This window comes from Archocentrus centrarchus, chromosome 4 (genome assembly GCF_007364275.1).
Source record: "Archocentrus centrarchus isolate MPI-CPG fArcCen1 chromosome 4, fArcCen1, whole genome shotgun sequence".
Classification (NCBI taxonomy): domain Eukaryota; kingdom Metazoa; phylum Chordata; class Actinopteri; order Cichliformes; family Cichlidae; genus Archocentrus; species Archocentrus centrarchus.
Genome location: NC_044349.1, coordinates 6,352,544 through 6,360,978, shown reverse-complemented (window position 1 = coordinate 6,360,978; position 8,435 = coordinate 6,352,544).

The following is an 8,435-nucleotide window of genomic DNA, read 5'->3' as shown; positions in this document are numbered from 1 at the left end:
GCCAGCCCACATTAGCTCATGGCTCAACTTATGGCTTAACATTTGAAGATTCTCACATGTGCTGCTTTAAGCTGCTTTAGAGTGGCTAAAGTTTCACTTTGAAAATAACGTCCACCCCAGCTCCTTTTGTCATTTGTGTGTGACTATATCAGTTTCATATTTTCATTCATGCCTGCTCTGTTCTGTTGGGAGAGGAATGCGCTTCAAGAACAAAACAAAGCTACAAAAAATAAATTATGGAAATGTAATATTTGCATTATGGAAATGTAAATCTTGTTTCGTTTTGTTAGTTTCTGTAATGATCCTGAATGAGTTATTGTTTATAATTACTAGATTTATAAATACAAAAGTATTTATGAGATCAACTGAAAAGGTGTGGCATAGCCCCCCCCCCCCCCCCCCCCCCCCCCCCCCCCCCCCCCCCCCCCCCCCCCCCCCCCCCCCCCCCCCCCCCCCCCCCCCCCCCCCCCCCCCCCCCCCCCCCCCCCCCCCCCCCCCCCCCCCCCCCCCCCCCCCCCCCCCACCAAGAAAAAAATTAACAAGTAAATAAACTGGATACCTGTCACTCATTTTCAGTCCAGTCCTTGTACCTGGACATTTTCAGAGAATTTTTTTATTTGTGTTTGTTAAGCTACTTAACACTGACCTATGAATCATTCAAGCATATAAAATCACCTACTCAAGATATGAAACATAACAGATAACTTAGCAAAGAACCAATTTTATATGGTATCTTTAGGCACTTTGTTACTAGCAGGCTGTCACAAAAACACATAATTTGTTTTCATTTCTTTAGTTGAATCAATGTAAAATGATAACACAGTTTGGCAGACATAAAATTGTATTTTTGCACCAACAAGGTGATTTTCAAAGAGCTATTAACCAGAATCTTGGCATATTGATCGATGATACTTTATTGATCACTTTATGATCACAGCAAGATGTGCAGTGCATTTACTGCAGATGAACTGAATCTTAAAGTCATGTCCTTAAGAAATAAATCCATCCATCCATCCATCCATCCATCCATTTTCTTCCGCTTATCTGGGGCCGAGTCGCAGGGGCACCAGCCTGAGCAGAGAAGCCCAGACTTCCCTCTCCCCAGCTACCTATCTCTAAGGGAGAGGCCAGCCACCTTTCAGAGGAAGCTCATTTCTGTCGATTGTATTCACAATCTTATTCTTTAGGTCACTACCCAAAGCTTGTGACCATAGGTGAGGGTAGGGAAATAAACCGGCCGGTAAATCGACAGCTTCATTTTTACGCTCAGCTCCCTCTTCACCATGACAGACCGATGAAGTCCACATTACTGCAGATGCAGCCCCAATCCATCTGTTGATCTCCTGTTCCCTTCTCCTGTCACTCGTGAACAAGACCCCAAGATACTTAAACTCCTCCACCTGGGGCAGGAACTTGTCCCTGAGCCAGAGAGGGCACTCCACCCTTTTCCAGCTAAAAGAAATTAATCAAGAAAAGAAAAAAAACGGCAGAGACTTAGTCGATCCATCTACTGTTCACTGACGCCTCATCAGAAATGATCTCAAGAAGACATTCTTAAGGAAAGGAAGCAGGAAGAAAAAGCTGAGGTATGCCAAACACACGTGAACTAGATTGAAAAATCAGTGGAAACAGGTGTGATGGAGTGATGAATGCAAATTTGAAGTTTTTGGTTCAAACTGTCATCAGTATGTACAGAGGAAGTCAGGAGAATTTTGGAGCTACATTTCTACCAGTGGCTTTGGGGATCTTGTCAAAACTGATTAAATTATGAAAGCTGAAAAGTATTGTCAGATTTTGATACACTATGCATGTACCATCTGGAATGCTTTGATAAGATTGGACAGATCAGTAGTGCAATGCAACACACACATGGATAGAAAAACAATCAAACACTCATCCAGACATGGATTGGCCTCCTGAGAGCCCAAACCTCAACATTACTAAAGCAGTGTTGGAAGGCAACATCCCAAGAAGGGAATTGTTATGGTTTTCTTTTCATTTTTGTTTTTATATATTTGGATGATATTTTGATTTTCTCTAAGTGTCTCTCTCAGCATCATGAGCATGTTTGGTTAGTGCTTCAAAAGCTATTGGTGAATATATGTAAAAGCTGAAAAATGCATATTCCAAGCTACCTCAGTCACCTCTTTAGGTCACATCTTGGGAGAGCAAGGAGGTGAAGACGGACCCAGAGAACGTGAAAGCTGTTATGGAATGGTCCACACCCTCCTCCCGTAAGCAACTCCAACACTTTCTCAAATTTGCTAATGTTTACCGTAAGTCTGAAGACAGGCTACATCCTTGTGCCTTCCTCTACCATCATTTCTGTCCTGCTGAGAGGAATTTTGATATCGGAATTTTGATAGAGAACTGCTAACAATCAAGCTAAGCCTAGAAGAGTGGTGGCACTAGTTGGAGGGGACCAAACAGCCTTTTATGATCTGGACTGACCACAAAAACCTGCCATATCTGCAAAAAGCCAAACAGTTAAATGTTAGAATAGCTAGATGGTCTCTGCTTTTCAGTGATTTTAACTTTGTTGTAACCTACCACCGAGACTCCTGCTCAAAAGACATTTTTGGTGGCCCACATTAGAAGCGCACTGTTACGTTCCCCCTAAAAAACATGCACACCCATGAGCATGTCAAAGCTCATGGTCTGTGCAAGAAATAAAACTATCCAACTTCTAATCAACTGCTTCCACTACCTGTGCTGAGCAGGCCCTGGTCCCACATATCCCACATATGTCACCAGGCTACCATCATTGGACGACAACTCAGCGATCCAAAGCCGCTACTTTTCTTGTTCTACCAAAACTTCCCACAGCCTCTGAATCCACTCAGCAATTAGTGATTTATGTGTTTCGGCTTCATGGAATGCCATCAGATATCCTATCAGACAGAGGGCCACAATTTATTTCCCAAGTCTGGAAGGCTTTTTGTAAGGCTCTTGGTGCCACCATTAGCCTCACCTCAGTCCAATGACCAGACTGAATAGCTGAATCAAGAACTAGAAGCACTTTATGCTGTATAGCCTCTACGGACCCCTTCACTTGGAGCACCCACCTTTCCTGGATCAAGTACAACCATAACACTCACACTTCTACTGCAACCGGTCTCTCTCCTTTTGAAATTTCTGTAGGGTATCATCTGCAGCTGTGCCATCTGTCCAGTACTATCTACATCAATGTAGGAGGATCTAGATGCAGACCAGGGAGGCCCTTATAAGAAATGCTGAACAAAATCACTACACTGCCAACCAGTGGAAGATCTGGCCCCACAATATTCTCCGGGTTTTGCTTTGCTCTTGTGGCATTCCTCTGAAGAGTGTTAACAAGACACTAGCAACAAGGTTCCTTTTGAGATTGAGACCCTTGCTAACCAGACTGCTGTATGACTGAAACTCCCTGTGACTATGAAAGTACATCCCACATTCCATGTTTCTCAAATAAAACCTGTGGTTTCCAGCCCTCTTTGTCCTCCAGCAGCCCCACACCCAGTCTGTAAGGTTCTGAGTGTCTGTGGCAGGGGCCTGGGAGGGGTATGGTCCAGAAGAATGGTCCCTGGATTCCTAAGTTACCCTCAACCACTTTATGATTTGGCAAGGTTGTTTTTTCCTCTCTTCTCTTCCCTTTTAATTACACTCAGGTGAATTGTTGGGCTGTTTTCTAGTTCAGGGTGGAGTCTTCAAGGATAAGGCGTCATCCCTGGCCTGTCTGCAATGAGTCATCAAGATGCCAATTATTTCAAGGTGTGTAGTGTCACAGCCTCTCCACAGACTGTCCCGTCAATAAGGTGACGCTTTCGAACCAACCTTGTTTTTGAATCAGTTTTATTGTTAGATTGAGTGGACTTACCTGTCTGGAATTCTGTCTGGTCCTGCTCTGTTCAGCTTGGAACTGTGTACTGTTCCCCTCAAGCTCTGATGTCTGCACAAGAGGGTCCTTTCTCCAGCTTTCAGCCTGCCTGCCTGCCTGCTCTCCACCCGGGGGACTTCTCCAGCTTTCAGCCTGCCTGCTGCCTGCTCTCCACCCGGGGACCTCAGATACCCAATCTGCCAACAAGTTCTTCAGCCCTGCTCTGACTCCTTGCTATACAAGTAAGAGTGAAAAAGCAATAAGTAGTCAAGCTAGCATTTCTGCGACAAGCAATAACATGTCTTCTCCCCTCTGGCAGAACCATGGTTGTGACCTACTGAGCTCAAGCCCATTGATAGCATGTCCCTCCCAGCCTCACAAGTCTCTTACCAAATCTAATAAAGTTTTTGCCACAAAATATTGCAATTGAGGTGTCTGCAATTTGGGTCCTGCAGAAATTACTATGACGAAGGAAAGAGAGAACTGTTCCTGAAGACTACCTAGAAAATGACAAGAAAGCTTGCCTAGAGAGTTCAGGCTGAGTTGAAGAATAAAAGTGTGCATACTAAATATCGATTTTCAAAGTTAGAATTGTACAAAATCTGTATTTGACTATATACACTGTATACCAAATATGTCTGTGTAGTTCTCAGTTATCAGGTCATAGTAGTCTCTGGAGCTTGAAAAGGCGACTGGACTTTTTTTGTTTCTTGAAGACGTTTCACTCTCATCCGAAAGGCTTCTTCAGTTCTCAACCAAATGGTGGAGAGACCCAGGTATTTAAACCCCTGTGGGCGTAGTCCCCTGGAGGTGGTTATGACCCTCTATTGATCATGTGCTTGAACACATGTGCCCAGGTGTGAAGGGGGCGTGGGTCATATTTAATCAGTGGTTTCAGTTGAAACCAACTAGGACTCCGCTCCATTGTTTCCTGTGGCCTATTGAGGTCACTGGAACAAAGGTGTGAATGGGGGTTGAGACGTCTGGGAAGGGAGCTCAGGACAGCACTGTAAGCGGGGGAAAGTTGGTGACGTAATCCACCTCCTCTGTTCAATGATGGTTGTTCACAGTGGACATAGATGGCTTCTTTCACTCCTCTTTCAAACCATCTGTTTTCCCTGTCCAAAATGTGGACATTGGCATCCTCAAAAGAGTGCCCTTTTTCCTTCAGATGCAGATGTACTGCTGAATCTTGTCCTGTCGAAGTGGCTCTTCTATGTTGTGCCATTCGTTGTGAAGAGGCTGTTTGGTTTCACCAATGTAGAGGTCCGAGCACTCTTCACTGCACTGAACAGCATACACTACATCGCTGATCTTGTGTTTGGCGGGTTTTGTCCTTGGGATGAACCAGTTTTTGTCTTAGGGTGTGACTTGGTTTGAAGTATACTGAGATGTCATGCTTGGAGAAAATTCTTCTGAGTTTCTCTGACAAGCCTGACACATATGGGATGACAATGTTGTTCCTCTTGTCCTTCCCATTCTCTGTAGTTTGTGTTTGGCATTCATTCCTGTGCATCTTAGCTGATTGATGAAGGCCCCAGTTGGGGTAACCGCATGTTTTGAGGGCTTTCTTAATGTGTGTGTGTTCCTTATGCTTCCCTTCTGCCTTAGAGGGAACACTTTCCGCACGGTGTTGTAGGGTCCTGATCACCCCAAGTTTGTGTTCCAGAGGGTGGGGGGGAGTCAAAGAGGAGATACTGGTCTGTGTGTGTGGGCTTCCGGTAAACTTCAATGTTGAGGCTTCCATCTTCCTCGATAAGCACCGCACAGTCCAGGAATGGTAACTTGTTATCTCTGGTGTCCTCCCTGGTAAAACGTATGTATTATCCACTGAGTTAATGTGACGAGTGAAGGCTTCTACTTCTTGGGTTTTGATTTGACCCAGGTGTCATCTACATATCTGTACCAGTGGCTAGGTGCCATCCCTTTGAAAGAACCAAGAGGACACCAGAGATAACAAGTACCATTCCTGGACTGTGCGGGTGCTTATCGAGGAAGATGGAAGCCTCAACATTGAAGTTTACCGGAAGCCCACACACACAGACCAGTATTCTCCTCTTTGACTCCCACCACCCTCTGGAACACAAACTTGGGGTGATCAGGACCCTACAACACCGTGCGGAAAGTGTTCCCTCTAAGGCAAGAAGGGAAGCATAAGGAACACACACACATTAAGAAAGCCCTCAAAACATGCGGTTTACCCCAACTGGGCCTTCATCAAATCAGCTAAGATGCACAGGAATGAAGGCCAAACACAAACTACAGAGAATGGGAAGGACAAGAGGAACAACATTGTCATCCCATATGTGTCAGGCCTTGTCAGAGAAACTCAGAAGAATTTTCTCCAAGCATGACATCTCAGTATACTTCAAACCAAGTCACACCCTAAGACAAAAACTGGTTCATCCCAAGGACAAACCCGCCAAACACAAGATCAGCGATGTAGTGTATGCTGTTCAGTGCAGTGAAGAGTGCTCGGACCTCTACATTGGTGAAACCAAACAGCCTCTTCACAAACGAATGGCACAACATAGAAGAGCCACTTCGACAGGACAAGATTCAGCAGTACATCTGCATCTGAAGGAAAAAGGGGCACTCTTTTGAGGATGCCAATGTCCACATTTTGGACAGGGAAAACAGATGGTTTGAAAGAGGAGTGAAAGAAGCCATCTATGTCCACTGTGAACAACCATCATTGAACAGAGGAGGGTGGATTACGTCACCAACTTTCCCCCGCTTACAGTTGCTGTCCTGAGCTCCCTTCCCAGACGTCTCAACCCCCATTCACACCTTTGTTCCAGTGACCTCAATAGGCCACAGGAAACAATGGAGCGGAGTCCTAAGTTGGTTTCAACTGAAACCACTGATTAAATATGACCCACGCCCCCTTCACACCTGGGCACATGTGTTCAAGCACATGATCAATAGAGGGTCATAACCACCTCCAGGGGACTACGCCCACAGGGGTTTAAATACCTGGGTCTCTCCACCATTTGGTTGAGAACTGAAGAAGCCTTTCGGATGAGAGGTGAAAACGTCTTCAAGAAACAAAAAGAAGTCCAGTCGCCTTTTTCAAGCTCCAGAGACTATTACCAAATATATTTTTGCATGTTTGAATAAGTTACTGCAACCTATTTCCAGGCAAAATATAATAAGGGGTGCTCAAGACTTTTGCTAGTAGCTGCGGTGGTATGATGGACACTCACTCCTACTAGCCAACTACAGGATGATGCATAGAGATTTTTTTCCCCTGTATTAAGTTTAGTTCTATTGAAATGAAAAATCTTGAAGTCTGATGTAAAACTGTTTATAGACAGAAATCCAAACATAAATAGAGAAATTGGTGATGATGCAGAAAAACACCCTGAATATGGCTGTGATTGAGGAACATTACACACAATGTTTTGTAAATTTTTTATTATTGGACCTCACAGCAACAGTAGCTGGGGAAAAAGTATGCAGTGAATGTTATGCCATGCATGATGGGACTTACTTTTACATAAGCTGACAGTCTAAACACTACTGCATGATGTGGAAATAAGAAAAACATTAAAAGAGAATTTGAAAAACACAAATGATGGACACTTATTTAGAGTGCAAATACATTTTTGAGGTTTGAAAAAATTTCTCTTTGTTTGTTTTCTTGCAATGACATTGTGTAAATGATAGTCAAATCAAACTTGATTGGCTTTTGCTCTCTGGCCAAAACGTTCTAATCCATTCTGCTATGCTATACTGTAATTGAAGTATTTAATTTGGGAAAATAGATAGGCCTATAAGGGTATTATGGTAATATAAAAAATTGATTTATTTGCATAATGTTGGCAGTGCTGATTTTAGTAATATCGCCAGGGGAAATGCCAGGTTATAGTTATTAATTTGTAATTTAATTTGTTTGTTTAATCAGGGTCATAGACCACAGAAGAAAATTCATCAGTTCTAGCCATGGTTTTGTGCACACTCTGAGATCACAGAGCCTCCTGTCAGCTCCTGTCTTTCTGCCTGCTGATTTTGGATACTTTTCTAGAATGACAAACATTTGTCATTTAAAATACAAGTGGTTCAACTCATACCAGGTGTCCAGCTTCATGATAGGACATAAGAAAACTTTTAGGGGCTTTTTCTAGAAAAAACAATTGTCATTGAGTGTGATGTGATTGCTTCATCTATCTATCTATCTATCTATCTATCTATCTATCTATCTATCTATCTATCTATCTATCTATCTATCTCTCTATCATCTATCTATCTATCTATCTATCTATTCTATCTATCTATCCTATCTATCTATCTATCTATCTATCTATCTATCTATCTGTGGTAACTTCAATAATGTTTGAAAAATTAAACCTCCACCTGTTTGTCTTACTCTTTCCCACAGAAGAATATTTATCAAATATCATAGTACATTATAATAATTATTACTGATCAACCAAAATTGTTGATGCAGGAGAGCTTCCTCCTTTGGCTTTCCTGATAAAATACAAGCTGAAGATTTTGAGATCTTTAATGACAGAGAAACTGGATAGACAGTACACCAGCCAGTCAGCTCTGATGAATTAACTGTGGACAACCGAGT